Source organism: Dermacentor silvarum, chromosome 2 (assembly GCF_013339745.2).
Source record: "Dermacentor silvarum isolate Dsil-2018 chromosome 2, BIME_Dsil_1.4, whole genome shotgun sequence".
Lineage (NCBI taxonomy): Eukaryota > Metazoa > Arthropoda > Arachnida > Ixodida > Ixodidae > Dermacentor > Dermacentor silvarum.
Window position 1 is genome coordinate 77,059,626 of NC_051155.1, and position 10,871 is coordinate 77,070,496.

Consider the following 10,871-nt stretch of genomic DNA (forward strand, 5'->3'; position numbering starts at 1 on the left):
GAATGCGTCAACCGTGTTTTGCGACCTCGTGGGATGGACATACGAGACAGTTTTCCTCTTGTGAGTTCGTCGGCGCATCCACTGCCGCGTTATCGCTAATGGCTTCCTGTTGTAATGCCTTCTCACTAAAAACAAATGGCCTACGGGTACGTGTTTGCTCTAGTCGTTAACACGCAGTGACATTAAAAGCGTCCAAAACTTTTTGACGCCTACCCAGACATACAATTGAATAAAAAACTAAGCGTGGAACACTAAGCATGGAACCCCGCAGATGCGAGTTTGGAACTTACCGTGCTGTGGCTGGTCTGCTGACGAGACAATTTCCAGGGCGTGTGAGCCACGTAGAGACCTGACACCTTTGGAGCTGTACTTTCGCTCAGCTTACATAATGAAATACCCCCCCCCCCCCGAAAAAAAAATCACAAAGATTCACAAAGCGTTGCTTTCGTAAGTGCCCTTTGCCATTGGCCGACCACCTCCGATAGTCATATGCCTTGCATCCGGATTGGCTGAAATTCTTCCTTACGAACAATTCCAACCTAAGAAGTTTGTGTGCATTCGGGCTTAGGTTCACATCTATTAGTGCTATACTTGGTGCACTATAGGAGAAATATTTTTAAGACTTGACGAGCGGATTTCGTTGGTGCGCTTCTCCTTAAATTTCCGCTAGATTTCCGGATGCGTGTTACGAAGCACGGTGAAGAAGCTTATGTACCTGTGATGTGCTACCGTTAACTTGCGGTCGCCTTTATGTACGGCAAGCGGAAAAACGCCCTAATGATCGCCAACGTGAACGCCGGGACAGAAAATCTCTGGAAGTCTTCCCACGCATTGCAGGAGCTCAATTATAAGTAAATCTTACAGAAGAGAGCTTCTATTACGAAACAGAAAAGCTCGAGTGAGAGAGAGAGAGAGAGTAACGAGAAGGGAAAGGTAGGGAGGTTAACCAAGGACGTGCCCGGTTGGCTACCCTACGCTTGCGGAGAGGGAAGGGGGAAGAATAGATAAGGAGCTAGAGCAGTGCGTAAGTGCGCCGCCGATAACGGATAGAGGCACCATACTGCTACTCATGCACTCACACTTAGCACGCAATTTCCCGCTTTTGGTGCACACTTACGTAGTGACGATGTCGTTAAACCGTTGGTTTGCTATTCCGAAAGTAATTTCACTGGAGAGGCCTGCTTCCGGGCGCCTTGGATCATGTATGCTTAAGTCTTTGCCCGGACTGCAGGCACTGCTGAGATTGTGTTTCTAGGTTCACGACAGGCTGTGGACACGGTACCAGTATAAAGCACGACAGCCTTTAAACTAAATGAAATATTTATGTTCGAGAAGCGCCCACTGTTTATGAGAATCCATGCCTAAAGCATCCGCAGCAGACACTATAGGACGTTGTCAATGTGCGTACACACGCACAAGCTTAATGCCTATATATGCTCCGGTGCACGCTACACCATCGAGGTGCACAAATTAAAAGGACCAGAAATTAGAGATACGCGGGAGACATGTTGAGGCGTATTTGGTCAGCCCAAACGCACATACCTTAATCACTTCGTAACTTGCTCCTACTTTCATTACTCCTGTTGTCAAGCTCACATTTACGATTGTAGAATAGCAGACACTCGAAATATCTGATTGGAGACTGTGCTTATAGCTTCTAAAAGTGAGCAATTTGATTAGTCGACCTGTAGGTAGGCAGTCTGCTGTAGCACACCAGAGTAATGCTTTTGTAAATGCTGGTACACTGTAAAGGACAGTAATGCTTTATAAGGACAGTAATGTTATAATAAAGCATTACTTTATCTGTCTTTATAATAATTATTGTTCATTCGAACCTCACTATAGCTAAACATAACCACCAAACATTTCTACTATTCGAGAAAACGCGCTGGATGATTTGCGAAGAAAAACACAGGAACCTCAAAAACCTTGCACTTTTTGGCTAGCTTATCAAACATTCAATGTTACGTGCAAATCAATTTTTTATTAGAGGCTGTCGCTGCACCTAAAGTGCAATACAGTATAGAAATTTAACCAAAATTCAACAGCCTTCACAAACCTCCTTGCGTTAAGAATATTTATTGATTATTTTGTTGAAAAAGAATGTTGCCTACACAAAGACTATACTCGAGTTGTGTCCAATAGCGTTTTCGCAAACGGGGAGCTTGTAAGCGTACGTAAATTGATGAAAGAAGTGCTTTCAGTCTTTTTTGTATTTAAGGGTACGTACTGCGTTACGACCATTGTTTGCGCATAATATATTTTATGAAGTATTATTGCATTGTAATATATGAATTTAAGATGGATCGCGTGTTATGCTCACATGCACGCGATTTAGGCTGGATTGTACAGTAAGCAAGCGGGTCTGTCATATTTCGTGTCTATTAGCTTTTGTTCCTCTCTCTGTAAAAAATAAAATGCCAATGAAATTGCACTTTTACGACTGTGCTACGCGATGCCACAATGGTACTCACTCAGACGCTAAAGCGCGCGGCAGGTATTTGGAGCAACGTGGTGAAGACATAGAATATATATAAATCTTGCATATTTTCTTCATTAGGGTTGTAAATTCCAGAAAAATTTTGCACCTCGAATATCATCATTGTTCTGGCTAAGAACTCTTCGAGGTTTTTGCCATTTCATTGAAACAAATAAACAGCCTTATCAGAAAGTGGATGGAAAAACGGCTCCACGGTAGCTCAATGGTGAGAGCATCGCACGCGCAATGCGAAGACGTGGGTTCGTTTCCCATCTGCGGACGGTTGTTTTAGATGCGAAGCAGCTTATTGTCGGGGCTATGTCACTCTCTCCTTCCCTCCCCCCATCCATCCGCCGTGCGGCGTACACACCCGCACTTCGCATGCGCATCCTCCTGCTCCTCCTCTCCTTGCCTCATATCCTCTCCTCGCGGCATTCCTCCTCTCCTCTCCGACGCTCCTCTCCTCTCCTGATTGCGCAACGAATGGCAACACCTGCGGCTCCGCACGCGATAATGCGAAGCATTACACCCTATTTCTCATTTCGTAGTTCCAGTAAGTGAAAAGCTTGGTAGTTACCATGGAAACCAAGCGGCAAATATAACGGTAGCTACGTACCTCAACCTAACGGAAACGACGAACTGAAAACTAATGGGAAATTGAGTCGACAATTGCATGGCTGCTTCGCATACTACTCAGGGTTCCCCTACGGGAAGGTGGTGTAATTTTGTTATCCGTTTTCATTTCCATTAATTTATCATTTGTTTAATTCAAGTAGTAAGTACAAGTAATTTCCCCTGTTGTCCTTGTTGTCATTGTTCGTTGGCTTCTTGTGATATGATTAATAAAAATCGGGCCCCTCGGTTCCCTTTCTTCTCGTTCATGACAATGTTTAGGTGGCTTCGGAGACAGTGCAATATCAGCGGGTATGACAAGGCCCATGAGACCGCCGGATCTGCACATGAGAGCGGTCGATGATGCTTGACTTAGGTTTGGCGAACCGACGGTCCGGCTGTGAAGAGATAGAGAGATGGAGAGGAAGGCAGGGAGGTTAACTAGATGTTAGAATCCGGTTTGCTACCCTGCACTGGGGTAGAGAAATAGGGGTTAGAAAAAGAACAGAGAGAGAGTGAGAAAGATAAGAAAGCACACATAAAAAACGCACACGCCGGAAGCGCGTTCTAATTTTTTTTCAACTGCTTTTTAATAATTGAATGACTTCTCATGTGCGTTCCCCGCTTTGATATTTTGTTATTATTGCGATAGCAATTATATGGACACTCAAAAGCAGATTTCTGCCGTCGGCGTCGCCGTCGCCGTGAGGTTCCGTATGACGTCAATGGAGATGAAATCGTCGCCGCGCGCCGAACGCTGTATGTGCGAGTGAAAGGGCGCGAGGGGCGCGCGCTTTCACGGGGAGTGAACGCACGGCGGAGAACAAACGCGCGTTCTGCGCCGTGCTCGCTTAAGGGCTGCAGAAGTAGGCGTCTCTTTCCTCCTTTACAATCCCCATATATGTAGAGCAAACGCGCCTTCTTCCGACGCGCGAGAGGCCGTGGGGGAGGGGGGGAGGGGGAGGGAAGGAAGGGAGGCGACGTTTAGCTGCGGCACCAAGTGCCTATTTATATCAGAGGCTCCGGCAACAGTCACCAACGCCGCACGCATTTTGAGCGAACGCGGGCAAAACGCCGACGGCGTCGACAACAGATCTGCGTGTTGCCGGTGCGGCTGTATGTCCAAGTTTATACAGGCTGATAAAGCTAATATCATTACTCCGTATAGCTCTCTACAAATTTGCTATCGCAATTGATGCTTCGCCTTTCAGGTGAAACTGTGACAACTTTTTTTGATCACTGACCAGCTTTAGTGTAATTTGTATGTGTACATTTACATTCTTTATGTAATACCCCAAGAAGGGGCCTTTAATGGAACAATTAATGATGATGATGATGATGTTGTTGTTGTTGTCACATGAGACGTGTTGAATTTAATTGTTGTGACCTTCGTTGGTATGACAACTGCCGCGGTGGAGCTGTTCGGCAGGACGGATCCGTCGGTATATATATAGGCAGGGTCTTCGTACTTCTCGTACAACATAATAAAGCAAGCTGCTTAAGGGCTAGGAATGACAGCTCTGCTTTTTTTCTGGATGCCAGGTAATGTCAGGTTGATATTTGGCTGAGTAAGGCACCACGGAGGAATCGAAGGTTTTGCGGCAGGAGTGAAGCAAGTTGGCAATGATTCAGCATGAGCGGTTACTGTTTGGCAGAAAGAGGTATGCGGTCTGTCCGCTGGTAGAGATGCCAGGTGGTGGCGGGGAGTCCGGGTATGATGTATGATATGTGTCCTCAGTGGCTTCAACCTCAATGTGAGTCTTGGCGAGGTGGTCTCCAGCGATTGCTATAGTCGCCACTGTTGATGCACTCCAAGGCAGGCCAATACAAATGCGGAGCGCTTGGGCCAGAATACTGTGTATTGTGGGCTGATTTGTTTTGTTTGTGTTAGTTGAGGCTGGCTAGCTGTACCGCAGGAAGCCGAGAAACAGCACATTGTATAGTTGCAACATAGCACTTGTTGACATTCCCCACGTCTTTCCAGCGAAGAACTTATACAGGTGACAGATGACTGTTAACCGCTTCTTCATGTATGACACATGAGCGCTCCATGACATGTCTCTGTCTATTAGAACACCTAGGAACTTGTATGATCGAATGTGTGGTATTCTTTGACCATTTATCAATACGCTGTAATTCGCTATGGGCTTGCATGTAAATGCCACTAGTGAGATGAGCTGTCTCTCACAATTTGTTTAATCACAGAAATCTCTTTGTTAATGTGTGGACAGTCTTTGGAAGAAGCACTGTAAGCTCCCTGACAATTAGGGCACTTCAATGTAGTTGCGCTGAACTTGTCTTCAGAGTAGGGTTTGGCGCATCGGGGGCATATTGCTGAATTTCAGCAAATGCCCTTCAAATGGCCGATCTTCTGGTAGTTGAAACACTGCATAGGTCTCGGAACAAGTGGTCGAACGCGAAAGTGGCCTACCTTCACGTAGGAGGGAAGACAGTAGCCTTTGAACGTTATTCTGACCCAACGTGTATTGCCGAGGCGGCCGACGTACACAATGACGTTGTTTTCACTTGCCGGTTTTATGAGAACTGGCAGGTCGTCATTGGGAATATCGTTCTCAGTGTCATAAATGACTCCTGTTACAGTGGTACCATCAGTGGGCACGATGAATCGAACTTTGATGTTGCCCAGCTGTGTTATATGCTTCAATGTACTCAGCGCACTCGGGTTGATCACACCGATCGCCAAGATGTTTTTCTTGTATTCAGCCTGACATCCTTGATCTCATTCGGCATGGTGTTTCCTAGATACAAGAAGGGAGCTTGCCTGTTGAGCACGCGCAGATTTTCGGTTGTGTTCTGTGGCTCTAACAGGATGTAATGGGGCCATAGTTGAGGCGCAGTTTTCACGGTGGTCAAACTTGATGCCAAATACGCGTTCATGATCCTTCGTTTGGCCTTGCGGTGCAGGACAGGTCTAAAGGTATCTTCCGAGGACTCGTCACCTGAGGCGGAGTACAGCTCGGTGTCCTAGCTCTCACTAGATGTGTTTCCTCGCTTCTTCGAAGCGATTCTCGCAGGTGAACCGGGACCAGACGGGGCCCCGTGACGTTGTACATCCATCACCGCGATATACGGGGCGGGAGACCCCAGAATTGCAGTTAAATGTCCAGAAAAACTCAGGGACGGGTGACATAAGTTCCACAAGAGAAACACTTCGTCTTCATCAGCCTCTCCGGCTGTGAATGTAAATATTGCCCCTTTGGGGCTAGAACATTTTCAGCATGTGTCATTTACGTTCGGTGTCCCCGCGTAACAGCTACATTTACCGCCTGGATTACCTCGCAACGCGAACATATCATGTTGTACAGCGTGTGGCTCGACGTCACATTTAATAAATCCTATGCCTTCCTCATTGGAACGGCCAACAGCCCCATGAACATGCAGCTGTGACGAGACACTCACACACATGCCCGCACTTAAGTGCCGAGAGGCAAGTGATCTCCAGAGTGCTGGGTGAACTGGACAATCGTTCACTATCAGAACAAAAAGTACATGGCCAGTGCTCCCAAAGAAACTCCGCGAAAATGGCTTTATTTGCGCTACTCAAGTTCCTGCGGTCCACGGGCCTTCACATTAGACTAAAGGACCGCCACCTGCAACCCCTAAGTCGTTCATGCGGTTATTTCACTTGTCCTCGTCTCTCTTTTCTTGGCGTCCTCGTCCGCAACCTTCCTGTTTTTGTCTCTTGCTTCTTGTCCTCGCGCAGCGTAGCCAATCAGACCTACCTCTGGTTACCCTCCTTGCCATCCTATGCATTCTTTCTCTCTAGCTCTCATGATTGTCGTTTTGTTTTTCCTCCAACTCACTTCCGAATCTATAACGAACCTATCTATAAACGACTTTCATTTCATCGAAACGCTACATCATATTATACAAGGTGTTTTTCATTTACCTGACTTCGCTGTAACATTGTTCACTATTTTATTGACTGTGAATGCGGAAATTGTCGACGGAAAAAAGAGAAAGGTAAGAATCATGCCATTGTAATTGTGATCCTTTTCTCACATTTATGCCTGCAACCCTACTTGCAGTATTCGCAAACAGTACAACAATATTTTGCTAGGTTTCGGCCCTTCGAAATAACGAAACTTGCTTGGGTGCGTCGATAGAATTCAGTTGCAGTCTATACAGACCAAAACATATGTGCAAAGATGACGCCTGTCACAGAGGCCTGTGTCGTTGCCAAATCTTAACGTATAGTTCATCACTAGTAAATCAGCCTCAACGATGGAGATGTACTCAGCTGAAGCAAGGCGGCTCATTGGCACAATTAAATGGAAAACCATTGAGTACTGTAGCCTTTGAAAACAAATCAGAGTTAGCTTGCGTGCCTCCGGTCCCACTGTACACACTTTTCTACGTAATAATACGACACAAGACATACATCGGTTCGCGTCACCACCACCCCTTCCCGTAAAGATAGGAATTAAGAGGTAGAAGGTTTAGAGGCAGGATCTTTACGGTAAGAACTCCATAAAGGTAGGTGTTTTAGAAAACAACATTTGAGCTAGAAGTGTGTATTTCTAAATTATTTCACTCCGACGTTGTTTTCTAAAACTTTTCAAGCAAAACGGAAGCTCAAGGCAAAGGAACCACACAAGGAAGGAAGGAAGGAGGAACAGACGGAAAGACAGGGAGGTTAGCCAGTTCTCAGACCAGCTGGCTACCCTGTGCTGGGGAAAGTGAGCCAGGGGAAATAAAGATAATAGAAAAGAGTTGTAAAAAAGTGTAAAGGAGAACACACACAAAAATGGAGAATACCGCTCTGCTTGATGTCTGTCTCTGAGACCAGTTCTCCGCAAAAAGCGCAACAACGCTTTCAAAGCCTTGTGTGCTGAGGACGGTCTCGGCCAGTGTCCCAGGACCCTTTCGTCTGACAAAGGGCGTGTATCAAGTCCATCTAACATTATTGAAAGTTCTATTCGTGGCGCACTGAAGCGGGGACATCACAGAGATGGTGGGCGACTGTTTCCTCGCAGCTACAGTTGTTGCATGTAGGGCTGTTGGCTATTCCGATCCGAAATGAGTAGGCATTTGTGAAGGCCACCCAAAGCCACAAGCCGCACAGAAGCCTCTCCTCAGCTCTAGATATTCCTGACGGAAGACGTGAGCTGTAGATTCGGATCCAAGTTGTGCAGACGAGCGTTGATAAATCCCGTCGAGTTCCACTGTGCAAGTGTAAGTTCAGGTGCGAGCGAACGAAGCCTTGCAGCATGCGTCTGCTCTGGATAGGGGTACAGCATCCCAGTGGAGACCATCATGAGCAGATCGGGCGGCCTCATCTGCACGGTCGTTTTGTAGACACCGCAAAGGCTAGGTATCCACTGATATGCTATTTTGTTGTTTTTTTCTCTACTGCGCGATTAGGAAGACGTCTTATGTCAGCAACTAATTGTTCATTCGGTCCAAGACGACATTGCGACATAATGCACTGAAGAGTGCATTATGTCGCAATGGTCAACCTTCTCCTACTACACCATCCCGGTGTAGTAGGAGAAGATTGACCATGCCTGAGACAGTTATTCAATTAAGAACTCTAGAGCAGCACAGAGGGCGGCGAGTTCTGCAGCCTTCGATGATGTAAAATGCGATGTCTTGGATTTTATGGTGACGGACTTCGCGGGAATAACTACTGCTCCTACTGAGCTTGCAGAATGAACTGAACCATCCGTGTAAATGTGAAGGCGTCCGCCGTGTTTCTCATGCAGGAACAGTAGTGTGACTTGTTATAGGGTGAAAGATGACGATTGCGTTTTCTTTTGGATTCCAGGAATGGTTAGGAGGGCTTCGAAGGGATGTAGGCACTACAACGGTAATGATGGTCTTGCTGCAGGCGTGACGTTCGATGGAAGCAATGCACGATGCGAAGCAATAATATTGCTAAACGGGGATTGTGGCTTAGAAGTAGGAAGTGAGGCGATGTGGTGTGATGGAATCCGGGAGAAATGGGGTCCATGCCCGCCTTTTACCTAAGGGGCTTCCTCGGGGCGTGCAAGTCCTGGCGCACAAAGCCAGGACGGGCACAGCCCTCACGGAAGAGGCCCTGATGTGGCGCGCGTACATCGCGTCAAGGAAGACACGAAGTCGTCAGATCCTGGACAATGAGGAGCCAGTGACGTGCAGTACGTGTTACATCGGTGCTCGTACGACAGTCAGGCACCTACTATGGGACCATCCCGGCCACACGATAGTGAGAGATAAACACAGGAGACGCGACATTACCCCACCGGTGGTCTGGACCTATGCCACCCCGCTCTTCCGACACCCGGTGAACAATAAACTCGTTATGGGAGTTCGTGCACGAGGCCGGCTTAACCGGAAGGCTATGGTCATGTGGTTTGTTTCACAGCGAAGATGTTTAGGGGTCGCTCTTTCATGGTCGCGTCCGGATGTATAAAAAAACTCTCATTGACCTTATGCTGTATGTGCGAGTGAAAGCACGCGAGAGACGCGCGCTTTCACGGGGAGCGAACACACGGCGGAGAGCTAACGTGATTTTTTCCGTCGCACGAAAGGCCGTGGGGGGGGGGGAGCGAAGGATAGGGGGGAGGGAGGCGACGTTTAGCTGCAGCGCCAAATGCGTTTCTTGCGACCGGGCGCAAGGGGAACTGGCGACTCAATCTCCCACGCGTAGGGAGGACCGCAGGAAGGCAGCGCGGAAGGCAGGGGTTGTGGCTTCTGTTCTGCCAGCAACTTGTACTTTGCGCAGCGCCGGGCGGTCGCGCGCACCGTATCTTGAAAGCGATCTGCAACACGGCTCCTATTTTTGTATGCGCTGTACTTTTGCCAGCTGAGTTTGAGTTGAAGCGATAGACCGCATCAACCTTCGCTCGCTGCGGCATGGCGCGCTTGCTCACGCCAGCGCTTTGACAGCGGTTGTGTGCGGTCACACAAACAACGCGCACAAGTGTTGTCCACGGCGGTGGCGTTTTGCCCGTGTTCGCACCAAACGCGCGCGGCGTCGGTGACGTGTTTATGAAGAACGTGTCAACCTTTGCCGTACACCCTATGTCGGTGTACCCTAGCGACCATAAGGCCATGGTCCCTGTAGTCACTAAATAAATGAAAACGACCGGGTCATATATATTTCTCATTCTTTAATAGCTTAAATAACCAATTACACTATCATATCTTAATACTCAACATGGAAATACATAATTCCCCCATAGTATAGCATCGCTGGTCTTCCATCTCCACCCCTGTGGAAGGGCTGACAGTTTTTATTTTTTATTGTCTATTTTATGATTCCCACCATTGACCCTCCCCCTGCTTAAGCCATTGAGTCATCCTTTTCATTAAAGTTCATTATCTCTCTCATTCGCCTTAATTCCGACCCGTTATGAGCCGGTATGAACTGGGTTTAAACTGTTTCAAACCGTTATATTTTTGCTCGGGAGCTGAACCTTAACCAACTGGCAAATATGCAGACGCCTGAACGTGAGTCTGAACCGAGAGCAAGAATTTTTCTGTCCGACACCCTGACGGTGCGGTGAAATTCGGCATTAGACATGGTCCTTCAAGATTGCCGACGCATCTCGCGCCTTCGCGGGTAATAGGTGATGTGTAAATACAAACCGCAGCAACAACTTGACGTGGGCAACAGAAACGAGTCTCGAAGGAGGAGGTTTTGGTAGCTGCTTGCACTGGAAGCTACTTTAAGAAACGGAAACGCACCATGAACGCCGTGTTTTGTACATCACGTATACGCAAAAACAATCTCAGAAGTTGTGTCTTACGACCGTATTAGCTATTAGGATGCGTA

At 47.4% G+C, this 10,871-nt stretch overlaps 1 non-coding gene across 1 annotated transcript; it reads left to right on the forward strand.

The window, feature by feature from the left end:
* Positions 1-2,688: 2,688 nt before the first annotated feature.
* Positions 2,689-2,760, forward strand: Trnaa-cgc (transfer RNA alanine (anticodon CGC)). Its single transcript has one exon. It is a non-coding gene; the product is annotated as a tRNA-Ala (tRNA).
* Positions 2,761-10,871: the final 8,111 nt, after the last annotated feature.